General features: G+C 46.8%; 1 long non-coding RNA gene across 1 annotated transcript; it reads left to right on the top strand.

The window, feature by feature from the left end:
- Nucleotides 1–14,522: 14,522 nt before the first annotated feature.
- On the top strand, nt 14,523–15,110 carry LOC144119420 (uncharacterized). Its single transcript, XR_013312358.1, has 3 exons — nt 14,523–14,587; nt 14,878–14,902; nt 15,025–15,110. It is a non-coding gene; the product is annotated as an uncharacterized LOC144119420 (long non-coding RNA).
- Nucleotides 15,111–15,584: the final 474 nt, after the last annotated feature.

The raw sequence follows: 15,584 nt of genomic DNA, 5'->3' as shown, positions 1-15,584 counted from the left end.
CACTGAAAAGGAGTGCCTAGCTGTTGTGTGGGCGATAACGAAGTTCCGGCCCTACTTGTATGGTCGCCCGTTTCGGGTCGTGAGTGACCACCACTCACTGTGCTGGCTCGCGAATCTCAAAGACCCCTCGGGCCGGCTAGCTCGTTGGAGCCTTCGTTTGCAAGAATTTGATGTAACAGTTGTCTACAAGTCGGGCAACAAACACAGCGATGCAGACTGCTTGTCCCGTGCTCCTATCCCGTCCAGCTCTGATGACCTCGAAGATGACCCCCTCTTTATTGGTGCTCTGACCACGTCCGGCCTCGCTCAACACCAGAGGGACGACACGGAATTGCGGCCACTCATCGATTATCTTGAGGGTACCGCCTCGTTACCGCCTCGTCTATTCGCGCGTGGCTTGTCGTCGTTTTGCTTGCGAGATGGCGTACTCTACAAACAAAATTACGCCCCGACGGACTCTGGTTACCTGCTCGTGGTTCCAACGGCGCTCCGCACTGACGTTTTGCAGGCATGCCACGACGAGCTTCCTTCCAGCCACCTCGGGTTTTCTCGAACGATGGCACGAGTTCGTCACCGTTATTACTGGCCCAGGCTTTCTGCGACTGTCAAGCGTTATGTACGTACTTGCCGCGAGTGTCAACGTCGGAAGAAACCACCTTTCAAGCCGGCTGGCTTTCTCCAACCCATTGCTCCGCCGAGAATTCCTTTCCACCAAGTCGGCATGGACTTACTGGGCCCATTTCCCACGTCATCATTGGGTAACCGGTATATTGTGGTTGCCACCGACTACCTCACCCGGCATTGTGAGACGAAAGCCCTTCCCCGCGCCACTGCTGCTGAAATTGCTGACTTTTTCATCATCAGCATAGTCCTCCGCCATGGCGCCCCTTATGTTGTTTTAACTGACCGAGGCACAGCGTTCACGTCCACGCTTACTCAGGAAGTTATGCGGCTCAGTGGCACAAGTCATCGTAAGACCTCAGCTTACCATCCTCAAACCAACGGCCTAACCGAGCGCCTCAATAAGACTATCGCTGATATGATTAATATGTACGTCGACGACGACCATAAGAACTGGGACGAAATCCTTCCGTACGTCACGTTTGCCTACAATACTGCCCTTCAAGAGACGACGGGGTTCACGCCATTTCGTTTGGTACACGGTCGTGAAGTCGTCACTATGTTGGACACGATGTTGTTGCCCGATATTGCCCGCCCATCTGTTGCCGACGCTGATGCATTCGTTCGCCATGCAGAGGCTGCCCGCCGGCTGGCTCGGCAACGAACCTGCGTGCGGCAAGAAGTCGACGCTCACCGCTATAACCTCCGTCACCGCGAAGTCATTTTCCAGCCTGGCGATCAAGTGTGTGTTTGGAGCCCCATCCGTCTGCGCGGTCGCTCCGAGAAGCTTTTGCGCCGTTACTTCGGCCCCTACGAGGTACTCCGCCAACTCAGCGACGTTACATATGAAGTGCGCCCGCAAGGGAGTGTTCGTTCTTCCAGACGCCCGCCGACATCCGAAATTGTGCACGTCGCAAGACTCAAGCCATACCATGCCCGCTAGGACAACTCTCACCACGTTCGGTGCCTGGGATTCTGTTAACACCAACACGTGGCTCCCCCTCACTGTCAGGCATCGAGTCGATGCCTTTCCAGAGGGGAGGGGCAATGCCGCACTTAGTTTAGCCATCACGCTACCGGCTCCCCCGTGCGGTCTGTCTTCGACCTGTCTTCGTCCGTGACAATATGAAGTTTGTCAAGGTTTTCCTCTGGTCCGATTCTATGATCACACTGAGCTGGATTCGAGGAAACGCAGCACGGTGGAAGGAATTTGTCAGGAACCGCGTCTCGGAAATCCAACAAAACAGTAAAAACGCGGCGTGGCGATTTTGCTCCGGAAAATCGAATCCGGCTGACCTCATGACTAGGGGATTGACAAGCACTCAACTGAAGACCAGCGAGCTATGATAGAACGGGCCGCAGTGGATAACGGGTCGAGCTGACGTATGGCCGGTTGAATTACAACAGGGCGACTTCACGGTTGAAGAACTGTAGCAGAAAAGGGAGGTCGGTGTTTTAACTTGCACCGGCGATAAAGAAGATGAGTTGCTGGATCTGGAAGTGGTGAGCGACAGACACGTCTTACAAGTTTTGCGCACTTTTTCCAGGACACAGCGGCCACCGTCAACGCCTTCCAGCAACCGTGTGCTATTCCCTCCGTCAGCAGTAACCGGCCACGCCCCCCGCTCTCGACAGTTTGGCAGTGGCAGTGGTGAGCGACAGACACGTCTTACAAGTTTTGCGCACTTTTTCCAGGTCCGTTCCTGTTTTGATGAGGCTGTCGCCTCGCTTCGGCCCTGGCCCTACCGGAGCTGAACAAGTTGGTTTAAATCGTCGTCTTTTCTTCAACATCCAGGACACAGCGGCCACCGTCAACGCCTTCCAGCAACCGTGTGCTATTCCCTCCGTCAGCAGTAACCGGCCACGCCCCCCGCTCTCGACAGTTTGGCAGTGGCAGTGGTGAGCGACAGACATGTCTTACAAGTTTTGCGCACTTTTTCCAGGTTGGTGCACTTTTTCCCCTCATTTTAACGTCAGTGTAACTGTCTAACCGCCACTGCTGCTGCCAAAACTGTTGATACGCGAGTTCAGTACATTGAAAAATGGCCAAAGAACTTCAGAAATTGTTTGAGGACCTTAAGCGTGAGATGAAACAAGAGTTTCGCGAGCTAAAAGAAAGTTTCGAGCGAGAACTCAGGAAGGATGTCAGAGATATTAAGGCCAGCATGAGTTTCATAAACCAGTGCTATGAGGCAATGAAAGCTTCCGTGAAAAAAGTTGAAGCAGAGAACGAGGCTCTGAAAGAAAGTATAAGCACGTTGAAGGAAGAACGCGAAGCTCTCTATGCGCAAGTAAAAGAGCAGGAATCCCGACTTATGCAGAACGAGCAACACTCGCGGTGCCTGAACGTTGAAATTAAAGGAGTGCCACGGGTAGACGGTGAAAACCTGCACGAACTGACAAAACAGTTGGGTGAAGTAATCGGGACGCCTCTGAAGGACACTGACATTGAAGTCTGCCATCGGGTCCAGACCGCCGGAAATTCTACCTCCCCTAACATAATTGTGCAGTTTACTCACAGAGCTCCGCGTAACTATTTCTTAGAAAAAGCAAGAAAGCACAGGCTAACGGCTCGTGACCTCGCGATAGAACAAGATGATAAAATTTTTGTCAATGAGCACCTGTGTCCGGCAATGAAACGCCTCTTCGGTGCTGTAAATGCCGCGAAAAAGGAACGAGGATGGAAATACGCCTGGGTCAAGAATGGAAAAATCTACGTTCGCCAAACTGAAACATCAACAGTTATTCCTATCACTAGCAAGGATCAGCTCTCTAGGATTGCTTAAAATGTTCCAGCTCATCTGTACAGCTTGTATGCTCTAAACATGGATTTTCTACCACAGCAAATTCATAAATTGGCCAAAAAGAAAAAACCTGCCCTATCTTTTTTTCATCAGAACGTCCGATCTTTAAGAAACAAAGATAATGAAATGCATGCTTTGCTAGAAGTATTTGAAATGTCTTTCACTGTGCTCATGCTCACTGAAACATGGTATGAACGCGAAACGGCTATATTCTGCCCATCTGGTTATCAATGCTTCTATCGAAATCGTCACGACAAAAGAGGCGGTGGTGTTTCTATCCTGGTAAAAGATAATCTGCTGTGTGATACCGAAGAGAAATTCTGTGCTGTCACTCCTGATTTTGAAGTGCTTACCTTACGACACCTTGACAATATGTTTTGCGTGGTCTACAGACCGCCATCTGGTACCTTTAGCCGTTTTTTGGCCTTCCTTGAAGAACTTTTAGAATATGTGACGGAGCAAAAAGCACAGATCTTCTTAGGTGGAGACATGAATGTGAACATGATTGTACCTACTCCTTACCAGAAAGACTTGAGCCTTACCCTTTCTACTTATGGCCTATCTAATGTAATCACCAACCCAACGCGCATCACAGAACAAAGTTCTACATTACTAGACGTATTTATTACCAACGTTAACACAGACACTACATTTGCTGGCACTCTTTGTACAGGTATAAGTGATCATCTGGGAACCTTTTTATTCGTAGACAAGCAATTTCCCATCAAGTGGAATGAACCAAAGCCCACATATCGTCAAGTTATTACATCTTCGCGTCTTGAATCATTCCGCCAGGATGTTGAAAGACAAACATGGGATGCAGTATATGAATGCCGTGAGAGCAACACAGCGTACCTTATCTTTATAAGTATCCTTAAGAAAATATACCACCAGCATTTTCCAGTAACACAAGTAAAAAAGCCAAAGAGAGCGCGAAAACCTTGGTTAACGAGAGAACACCTGAGAATGGTCAAGCATAAAAATGCGTTGTATGCCAAATTTGTAAAAATTAAAGATTTAAATATACTTGCAGAATTTAAGAGCTACCGGAATAAACTTACGTCTACGCTGCGGAAAGCTAAGGATTCATACCTAATAGATATGTTCGATGCTGAAACTACACTGCGTCCAGATGCAGCCTGGGGCAAGTTGAACTCTTTGGTGCGTCCCGGTACTCCTACGCTTACACTTGGCACCTTTAAGCATGGGGAAAAAGAGCTCTCCGGTGTTCCATTGGCAGATGCTTTCAATCACTTTTTTATTCATCAAACGAAAGATAATGAACTCGATGGGAGTTGCAGTAGAAACTACGCTCAGTACGTGCGAGGAAACGATAGGACAAGTTCGCTGTTCTTGGCCCCGACTGAAACAGCTGAGGTTTTCTCTTCCATCAATAACTTGAAGAATAGTAAAACGCTGGACGTAAATGGCTTCCAGATATTGCCCGTAAAATATGTACTTGACATACTGTGCCCTATTATTACCTATATTTATAATTTGATTCTCTCTACTGGGGTTTTCCCTACAGGAATGCAAATTGCTCGAGTGATACCCATTTTTAAAAAAGGTGATAAGAACCTATTCACAAACTACCGACCGATTTCTATACTGCCTGTGTTTTCCAAAGGCATCGAGAAAATAATACATCACAGAGTGACTTCTTATTTTGACGAAAATCACTTATTTCTAGATTTTCAACATGGATTCAGGAAGAAAAGATCTACAGAGACAGCACTTCTAACTCAAAAAGAAATTATAATTAAGGCATTCAGTGAAAACAAGCTCACCATGGGTATTTACATCGATTTTACTAAGGCCTTTGACCTCATAAATCATGATATTCTTCTCTTTAAATTGGAAAGGTATGGTGTGCGGGGCCTAGCGCTAACCCTATTACAATCTTACTTATCTCACAGAACCCAATATGTAGATATAAACACAGCATCCTCTCCTACCCTCCATATAACATGCGGAGTGCCCCAAGGAAGCATTCTTGGGCCTTTGCTATTTTTAGTTTATATAAATGACATCGTCTACAGCGCTAGTTATGTTCAGGTTGTGTCATTTGCAGATGACACAACTTTTTTTGTCACAGGTATTTCCGAGGCCGAGGTTGAAAGCAAAACAAGCGAAGCCCTTAATAAACTGCACTCATGGGCAGATGCAAACTCCTTGCGCATAAATCCGTCAAAAACACAAGTTCTGTTATACCTCCCCAAGGGAAAGAAAATATCTAGGCCTCTCAAAATAGCCTTAAACAGCCAACCAATAGAGCTTGTGACTTCTGTAAAAACACTGGGCGTTATATTTTCTCACAACCTAACTTGGAATGCGCACATAGAACACATTTGTTCGAAAGTTTCCTCAGCTCTAGGTATACGTGGTCGCTTTAGACATATTTTTCCAGTAAGGGTAAAGATGTTGCTCTACAACGCGTTAGTACTAAGTCATATCCAATACTGCAGCTTGGTTTGGGGAACAACAGGGGTAAAAAATCTTCATAGATTGCATTTGCTGCAGAAAAAAGCCGTCCGGTCCATAGCAAATGTGCCATTCCTTTTCCCCACAAGAAATATCTTTATAAAGTATGATATCCTTCCAATCTTCGCGTTATACTTTTACAGGCTTCTATTATGCTATAAATACTCTTCACAACAACGTGACAATCCCTTTATTGTACTTGGACAACTGAGAGAAAATAACAGCTGCCGTAACACTAGATACAAAGAAACTTGGATCACTCCAACACCAAGAACTTACTCTATGAACCAGTCCTTAAGTTACAACCTTCCCCTCTTGCTAAACAAACTAATCCATGACAATTTTGATATTACCAGAAATTCAAAACACAATATCCGTGACTACTGCCGAGACAATTTCAATCTGTGAAAGAAGCAGACATGATATATTTTAGTATATTTAAGTGATGTAAAACATTTGCTTTGAGTACATGTGTGTATTGCGACTTTCGTTTTGCATGTGTGTTCGCGCTTCGCGTAAATGTGGATTTGCATCGGATACCCATGACATTACTAATTGATGTAAATGATGTGACCCTCGCCTTCCTTCTGTACTGCCACTGTCTCAAGGAGTCGGGACCTCCAGTCAAGCTGTTACCACAGCTTTTAGTCCCGGCTCCTCCTTTGTAAGAAAGGAAAATAAACTTGAACTTGAACTTGAATGTTGTTGCCCGATATTGCCCGCCCATCTGTTGCCGACGCTGATGCATTCGTTCGCCATGCAGAGGCTGCCCGCCGGCTGGCTCGGCAACGAACCTGCGTGCGGCAAGAAGTCGACGCTCACCGCTATAACCTCCGTCACCGCGAAGTCATTTTCCAGCCTGGCGATCAAGTGTGTGTTTGGAGCCCCATCCGTCTGCGCGGTCGCTCCGAGAAGCTTTTGCGCCGTTACTTCGGCCCCTACGAGGTACTCCGCCAACTCAGCGACGTTACGTATGAAGTGCGCCCGCAAGGGAGTGTTCGTTCTTCCAGACGCCCGCCGACATCCGAAATTGTGCACGTCGCAAGACTCAAGCCATACCATGCCCGCTAGGACAACTCTCACCACGTTCGGTGCCTGGGATTCTGTTAACACCAACACATGGCTCCCCCTCACTGTCAGGCATCGAGTCGATGCCTTTCCAGAGGGGAGGGGCAATGCCGCACTTAGTTTAGCCATCACGCTACCGGCTCCCCCGTGCGGTCTGTCTTCGACCTGTCTTCGTCCGTGACAATATGAAGTTTGTCAAGGTTTTCCTCTGGTCCGATTCTATGATCACACTGAGCTGGATTCGAGGAAACGCAGCACGGTGGAAGGAATTTGTCAGGAACCGCGTCTCGGAAATCCAACAAAACAGTAAAAACGCGGCGTGGCGATTTTGCCCCGGAAAATCGAATCCGGCTGACCTCATGACTAGGGGATTGACAAGCACTCAACTGAAGACCAGCGAGCTATGATAGAACGGGCCGCAGTGGATAACGGGTCGAGCTGACGTATGGCCGGTTGAATTACAACAGGGCGACTTCACGGTTGAAGAACTGTAGCAGAAAAGGGAGGTCGGTGTTTTAACTTCCACCGGCGATAAAGAAGATGAGTTGCTGGATCTGGAAGATTTTAGCTCTGCATCTAGAGTGAACCGAGTAACTGCTTGGATTTTCCGATTCGTGCGAAATCTGCGAACTTCTGACAGGACCTCGGGCCATTTGACTGCTGCAGAAATCGATCATGCGAAAGGATTTTGGGTGAGAAGTGTTCAGAAGTCAGCATTTTCTGCGGAACTGGAAAGCACAAAGAAACGCAGCCGCATCCCAAACGACTCTGCCTTGAAACAATTTGCCCTGTGGACAGATGAAAACGGCCTACTGAAGATAAAAGGGCGAATCTGCTCCACAGAGACGACACTCGACGAACGACACCTGATTGTGCTCCCCAAGACGCATCGCTACACAACGCTTCTGGTGCACCAAGCACATCGACAGCTGCTTCACGCAGGTGCAAGAGACACACTTGTGCAGTTACGAGACAAGTACTGGATTGTGCGGGGGCGTCAGCTTGTGAAAGGTGTTGTGAGATCGTGTGTGGTATGTAAGCGGCACAGTGTCTCGCACTTCGACGCAGCAACAGGGCTCCTTCCACCTGACCGGACGTCTCAAGCGGACCCGTTTCAGGTCGTCGGCCTCGACTTTGCCGGTCCCCTCCTGGTGAGGGAGAACAGTCGGACCGTGAAATCGTACATCGTGCTGTTTATATGTGCTTTGACGCGGGCGGTGCATCTTGAGCTTGTTGCGGACATGAGCACAGAGCGATTCTTACAGACATTCCGCCGTTTTGTGTCGCGCAGAGGCTTGTGCAGAACCATTTACTCTGACAACGCTCTTTCGTTCAAACGAGCGTCAAAAGATATCGGCATTTTGTGGAAGCTCCTGCGGCACCCTGAAACTCAGAACCATTTTGCCAACTCCGGCATAGAATAGAAATTTATAGTGGAGCGCGCACCGTGGTGGGGCGGATTCTACGAGAGGCTGGTCCGTAGCGTGAAAAGCGCGCTGAGGAAAACGGTCGGACGTCAGTGCCTAGACACCATTGAGCTATCAACAATCCTGGCTGAGGTTGAGGCAGTAATAAATTCTAGGCCCCTCACGTACACATATGAAGACCCTAAAGACGGTGCGCCGCTCACACCGTCCAGTTTCCTGACGGGAAGACGCTTGACGGCTCTGCCTTCGCCTGTAACACGAGCCATCGAGGCGTCCGCCGCTTCGCTCCGGGCGCTCTGGAAGAAGCGAGGGCGAATGCCGAATCTTTTATGGTAGACATGGCGGCGAGAATACTTGGGGCAGCTACGCTCGGCCTCTGCCTCTAAACAACCCAAAGCCGTGACTCCCCGAGTCGGAAAGGTTGTCTTGGTTCGAGAGAATCAACCGAGACTGCTCTGGAGAACAGGAGTTATCGCTGTCGTGTTTCCTGGGCGAGACGGCAAGGTTCGTTCTTGTGAGGTCAGGATGCCGCAGGGGAAGAATTTGCGACGCCCTGTTCTGTCACTGTACCCATTAGAGTTTGCAGAAACGTAGAATGAGCAAGGTCATTCGGCGGGGCAGTGTTGAAACTTCGTTTTCTTTTTGTGTTTGACCTGTGTGTCCCTTGTATGTGATTTTCTTAAATACGCTTCATGAGACGAAACCCAGACACCTCTCGCTTGTTTATGGCCGGCGGCGGCTCCCCTCGGGCGACGGGATTCTGGGAACCCGAGGGAGAGGGCCAAAGGTTGAGACCAGCAGAGAGTTCCTCCGTCTGGAGGGGCAAGGGAAAAGGACAGAACGAGCGGGGAGCACCAACGATGAGCATGTAATTTTTCGAGCTCTTGCTCCCCTCCTAACGAACAGTTTGATTGTTTCTTTTTTCTTGCAATAAATGAAGTTACATAAACGATAACAGTCTACTGTCATTAGAAACGAAGCTAAATCAGTTAGTTTTCTGCAACAACAGCACGCAAAATTTATTACATTAAAAAAGTAAATCTCCACAAAACCTGACTGTAACAAGGGGGCACACAATTTCAACGAATCGCATCGCCGGGTATATAAAAGACAACATACCAAATGAAAGTGATGGTTTCAGATAGAATTTTGTGGGAATATTTTTTTGTTTTGATGTTTTTTAGTTACTAAAGTAGTTACGAAATTTCTTGAAAGTAATATTCTTGGGTTGGGGGGGGGGTATGTTTTTCTTATGCAACGTATTTAAAAGTCTTGGTAACCGGTTTTTTAACATTTGTAAACCATATGTTGTCCTACATGTTTTAACTTCCCATCTCTCAAAATTTCGCGTGTTGTGTGTGTTGGGATGGTTTCTTATGTTGGCTATCTGGCGCAAGAAACAAGTACGAATTTTAATCTCTCGTTTATATTGTTCGCGCAGACGATAATCATAAGTCTTCGTAACAGGCATCACGCTATACATGAGAAATAATCGTTCCGAGGGAAAGCACATGGGGACACTTGCAACGACACGTAAAAACTTTTTTTGCAGAACATTAATTTTGTGTATATTGTTTTGCGTCGCATAGGCCCAAACTAAATGGCAATAACTAAGTCTTGAACAAAATAAGGTATTATACAGTAACATCATTACATAACGCGGTAATACACTTGCATTACGATACATGAGGCCGACTTCTTGCGAGAGTTTTTTTTGTTGAGCAGTTAATATGTACATCCCAAGATAATTGGTCTCGTGAAATGTAACACCTAATGTTTTAATACAAGGCACCGTTTCAACTGGGGTTGATTTGAGCAAGACAGTTTGGCTAGTTGTTACTGGTTTATTTCTGGCGTGAAATGAATGTCTTCGTTTTTTGTATGTTTATTTTTAAAAGGTTTTCTTCGGTCCATTTCTCTAGCATAGCTAGGCTTTCATTCGCATGGCGAATTACTTGATCGGTATCATTTGCTTAAGAGAATAGACTCGTACTGTCTGCGCAAATGATGAATTTTGTGGCTGGAGCTACGCCTACTATGTCATTCACGTAGAGATTAAAAAGAAATGGCCCGAAAATACTGCCCTGCGGCACGCCACGATGAACTGCTAGCGAATCCGAACAAAGTTTCTCTATATCTACAATTTTCTTGCTATTGTTTAAATATGATCGGATTAACGAAGCAGCCACACCCCGAAAACTATAACTTTCTAGCTTCCTGATGAGTAGCTGATGATTTATGAGCTCAAACGCCCTTAGAAGATCTAAATATTGCAGGCGATTTTTTTTTTGTGTTGACCTTTGTGGTACAGCACAAAATATAGACTAATCATCACTCAACTCAACCATAATTACCTCTGCTCTGATTCTCTGCGGAGTTATATTTGTAACGAAAATATCTTTTAATTTTGAAGTATTTAGTGTCACTCTTCTTGGGAGATTACGAGATTTGTAAGACCATTTGCCCTCAACAGAACATCCGGTTTCAGTTTTGAGGAATCATTGCTTAAACATGTTTATATTCACGTCGCCACCAAAAATGAGGTCAAAGTGGGAATTGTTAAGAAATTCCAAATTTCTTTCAAAGTAATCTAAAAACGTGGTCACCACTACATGCGGAGGTCGATAACGAACGGCAAGTACAGTGCTTTGTAATATCAGTGCCATAAATTCACAGTCCCTTCTACTTGTACAGAAAGTGTCTAGTAGGTCACATTGGAAATCATTTTTTTACCAAGAGGTGCACTCCAACACCGCGACTAGTTGCCCTATTTACATAAAACGTCTGGTAGGAAGGTAAACGAAAATCATTTATATCATCTGTGCACCATGTTTCTGTGAGCATTATCACATCCAATATGTTATCGGGTTGCTGAAAAATGAGGCCAAGTTCGGATTCTTTATGCTTTACTGATCGTTTGGTTAGGTGAAACCACTTCAAAGATTTTATATATGCTTGACCTAGGTGACAAAAGTCCGTGTGGCAGTACGTAACGTTCACCATCGGGTGAACGTTCCCCACCATTTAGTGTACAACCACCTATATTCTTAGGTGTATACCTCCAGAGGTTGTTTACTTTGCCTGGAACCATCACCTGTAATTAGCAACTACTGAGTATGCGCGCAAGTGATTATTACCACCACAACAGAACTGATCACTGTAAAAATCGTGCATTGGTCACCGCAATACCTGCCCTATAGTTGTTTTGATTTCTGAAATGAGAGGTTGACTTGTCGGTATTTTTAAGCATGCGCTATTTGAACAATTATCCTCTGTAGTTCGATCTCCATAACGTACATGCCAGTATGTTCCTATGCTTGTGTTTTTTTGCCGAGGCGCTGATTGTCGTTAATCAACGTTCGAAAGTGCGAAACTGGGCGCGTGCCACCAGCCGCCAAAGATGCGAGTGGCCCACGAACGGTAAGGTCACCGTGCCCTCAGCGACGGCGGAGAGCGCGACTCGCATTGACGAGCCCCCATTGTCCGCACGCTCAGTGCGGAGACCGTGTGAAAGAGCGCACGCTCCCCTCGAGAACAGCCGTGGCACGATAAAAGCTACAACTTCCCCTTCGACAATGAGCAGAAATTACTGACGTTCTCGAAAAATCGACGGCTCCCGCGGTCATGATTCCTTTGGAAAGGAAACATAGAGACAAAGTGCAAAGGGCAGCAGCACAGACTAGGTTACTTGCTTTTCGTCACCGTAAGCGCAACAATTTCTTAATGTCATCAGCCCCTCTAACTGTCATCAGCCCCTCTTCTCCTGGAATCCACACCGTTACCCTTAAATACCAGCGTTACCCTTAAAAAACCCCATTTCTTCCTCTTGATTTCGCCTGAGATGTAATTAAATTGTTTGTTTCCTCACCCACTGTGCACACTCCCGGTCCCTAAAAGGGACCCAGAAAGGAGGTCTCAATTAAGGTGCGATATGTCTGGTATGTTAAAAGACGACGGTTCATAATTATCCCCCAGCAAGAATTATTTTAATGGCTTTTGCGGAAGCTGAGTTATATGCATACAAAATTGCAACTTCCGCGTATTCGCGCCTTTCCCTCTTCTCTCGCACGCCAAAACGACGGCGCTCTTTCGCCGGCCCCACTCACTCGGCGCCTCCCCTACCTCCGCCGGCTGCGGAGCGAGCGCGCGGAGTGGCCGCGGCCGCGATAATGCTTGACGTCTGAAAGAATTTGGCGCTGTGGACCAATGATTGATTCCGGCTGCTGACGTCATTTGCCAGACGTGACGTCGTCTGCCAGGTTTTCACGCTAGATCCCGGCACCGCGCGTCTCCGCGAGGTGCGAAAGCGGCAATTTTTAAAATTTTTTTCTAAATTTCCCGCTCGCTTTTGAGGTCTCGTACGCGGCATGAACGCTCGGTGGCCTGTACTTTACATAGTGCAAACATTTTAAAGCCAAGCTCAAACACCCCTTTCTGCGGCCCTTTAACGTTACACCTATCATTTTTCTTTCTATGGCTCACTGCGTTGCCCCTAACTTAAGCTGAACCCTGTTCGTTAGCCTCTACGTTTTTCCGCAGGCAACACCTCTACACGTAGGCCACCACCCTGAGCGTTGCATCGCGGTTTCAACAATAGAGAAAATGAAGCAACAAGCGACAGGATCTCGAAACCGGACCAGAGAAGTCATCTCAGAGGCAACTGCTTCATTGAACGGTAACTTCATATGTTTGCCGTAGCCGGAAAAAAAATTCGAATATAGCTTCACACGACGTGCATCCAAAAAAAATTGTTTAGTTCCTTCGCTTGTGGAGTTGGACTGTATCTCTGTTCACAACGTCGAAAGCCGTCACAAAGCTCTGGAAATATTTTAATTTGTACCGGTGGAGACATCAGGTGAGATGAGCAGATGTGAAAAGGTGATATAGCACTTATAAGGATAGTGTTTCCCTTGTATTTAAATTCTTCTATGGGGCTATTGATGATAATTATGATACGCTCCTCCGGCCTGACCTATACGGCATGTCTGCAATTTTTAGGGAGAGTATTTACTTCACCTAGCTGTTCATAACGCCCTTTAAACGTACAGGATACAACCTTCACCTGAAAATGCCCACAGATTGCTAGCGGAATAGTCCTTCAACAAGACCGCCGTTTCAAGAAGTGTGGATTTTAAAAACGTTTGAGAGAAAACCCGTATCAGTAGCTCCGACACTGTGCTATAATATTAGAAGTTTTGTTTCAGCCGTAAGGAGAGGGATAACTATAGCAACAAGCCTCTACCTGACTGAACTTTTTTTAATAACCATTTTATGCACTGCAAAAACTGGCTGACTTGTATCTTTAATTGCCCTCTTCTTAATTTTATGAGGTCATTTTATGTTCTTGACCCGACAGCGAATTATTTTTTGGAAGCGGGGTTTTAGGCATGTAAGGAACGTGCGGCTTCAATTCGCAATATTTCTCAGGTACGAGTATAATGCAATGCTGTTTTTCTGATCGACTTTTGAATGCAGACAAAAAGAAATACTACGTCTCTTATTCATCATTTCTGCCATCCCTTTTTATGCACTGCAGAATTTCAGAGATCAGCACTGCCTTCAATAGCATCGATGACGAGGACGATTCAAAGGCAACGGAGGATTTCCAAGGCGCTGCCGTCCACGCCTCGGTCCATCGCAGACATCGTATTGGATAGAGAGCTCGGGCAGTTGGCCACTGGTGACGATTTTCTGCTCTTCGATGATGGACCGGGAGACCCGGAGAGACTCATTCTTCTTGGAACGAAGGCAAACCTTGACAACCTGGCCTCCTGTCCACACTGGTTAGCCGATGGAACATTTTCAGTGGCGCCAGCTGTGTTCTATCAGCTGTACACCATTCACGATGTGCAGTCAAGGAGGGCGCTGCCAATGGTGTATTGTCTGCTAAAGAGGAAAACTGCAGCAACCTATACACGGGTGTTCTGGAAAATGCTGGAACTTGAGCCGGCTCTGTCCCCAATGAGTTTGCTCACAGACTTCGAGCAGGCAGCCATCCAAGCCTTTCGGGTTGTGTTTCCAGCCGCAACCCCTTCAGCATGTTTTTTTTTTATTTGAAGCAGTCTTTCCGAAGGAAATCTCCAGAGATCGGCCTTATCCGAAAGTACACTACCGACTCCTACTTCCGCGAAGCAGTGCAGCTACTTCCAGCGTTGAGTTTTCTGAGACCGGAAGATGTTGCCAAAGGTGAGTTGGGCTCTTGCAGCCCATGTTTCTTTCGAGTATTTGTTAAGTAGTTAAGGTAATTACTCCCCACCTCCAATGCGCACGCGTTCGACGCCCGAAAAGTTTCGCTAAAACACCGACTTCGCATATGTGAAAGAATGCAGTTCTGCCCTCATGCGCTTAAAAATGTGCTTAAGGCGAAGCATTTAGAACAATGGAAAAATAAGTGAAGGGAATGTCTCCAGTAACTGCTGTTGTAGAGTGTGCATTTGATTTCGTTTTAATTAATAATGGGCTTCCGAATTTTTCAGGCTACGAAGAGCTCCAGGACCATGTGTAAGTCCTGGACCACTGAGAGTAAAAAGTTTTTTACTATTTTGAGCGGACATACATAGGTGTCCCATTTGGACGAAATCGAACGCGGAAGGACACCCCGTTTCCGCCCACTTCCTTTGTAGCTGCCACGACCGCGTGCTGGATGATCTGCCGAAGACCAACGACAGCTTTGAAGCATGGCACAACAGCCTGCAGCAATCGCTAGGTTTCCGCCACCCAGACCTCTACCGCCTCATTGCGGCCCTGAAGCAAGAGCAGTCCCTAACTGAGCAAAAGCAGGTGGAGGCAAGACGTGGGATCCCAGTTCCCCATAGGGCAGCCTATGCTAATATAATTGAGCGCCTGCAAGGCGTTTTGGCGAACTACTAAACGACGCCTTTAATAGATGTCATGCTGGGCTGGCGGTTTGCTTAAGAGTCGTAAACCTCTACAGTATGAGCTTCTCGCGAAATAAATGTTTTCTACAAGCTCCTACTGCTATTAGCCGTCGTGTTGATTTCTCGCCGAAGTCCTGAAGCATGCGGTGGGTTTGACACGTGTTTATTCTTTACATCGTCATTTTTCTTAATTCTGCCCTCTCTCTATTTTATCTGCACGCTTCACTGATAGTGGCCGAGTTGGTGCCGGTTGACGGGCTCCTGCCCATTCATCTTTATAAATCTACTCGCTAGTACCACTAGTC

Source organism: Amblyomma americanum, chromosome 2, assembly GCF_052857255.1.
Source record: "Amblyomma americanum isolate KBUSLIRL-KWMA chromosome 2, ASM5285725v1, whole genome shotgun sequence".
Classification (NCBI taxonomy): domain Eukaryota; kingdom Metazoa; phylum Arthropoda; class Arachnida; order Ixodida; family Ixodidae; genus Amblyomma; species Amblyomma americanum.
Note: the sequence above shows the minus strand (reverse complement) of the source record. Positions and strands in the feature narration are given on the sequence as shown.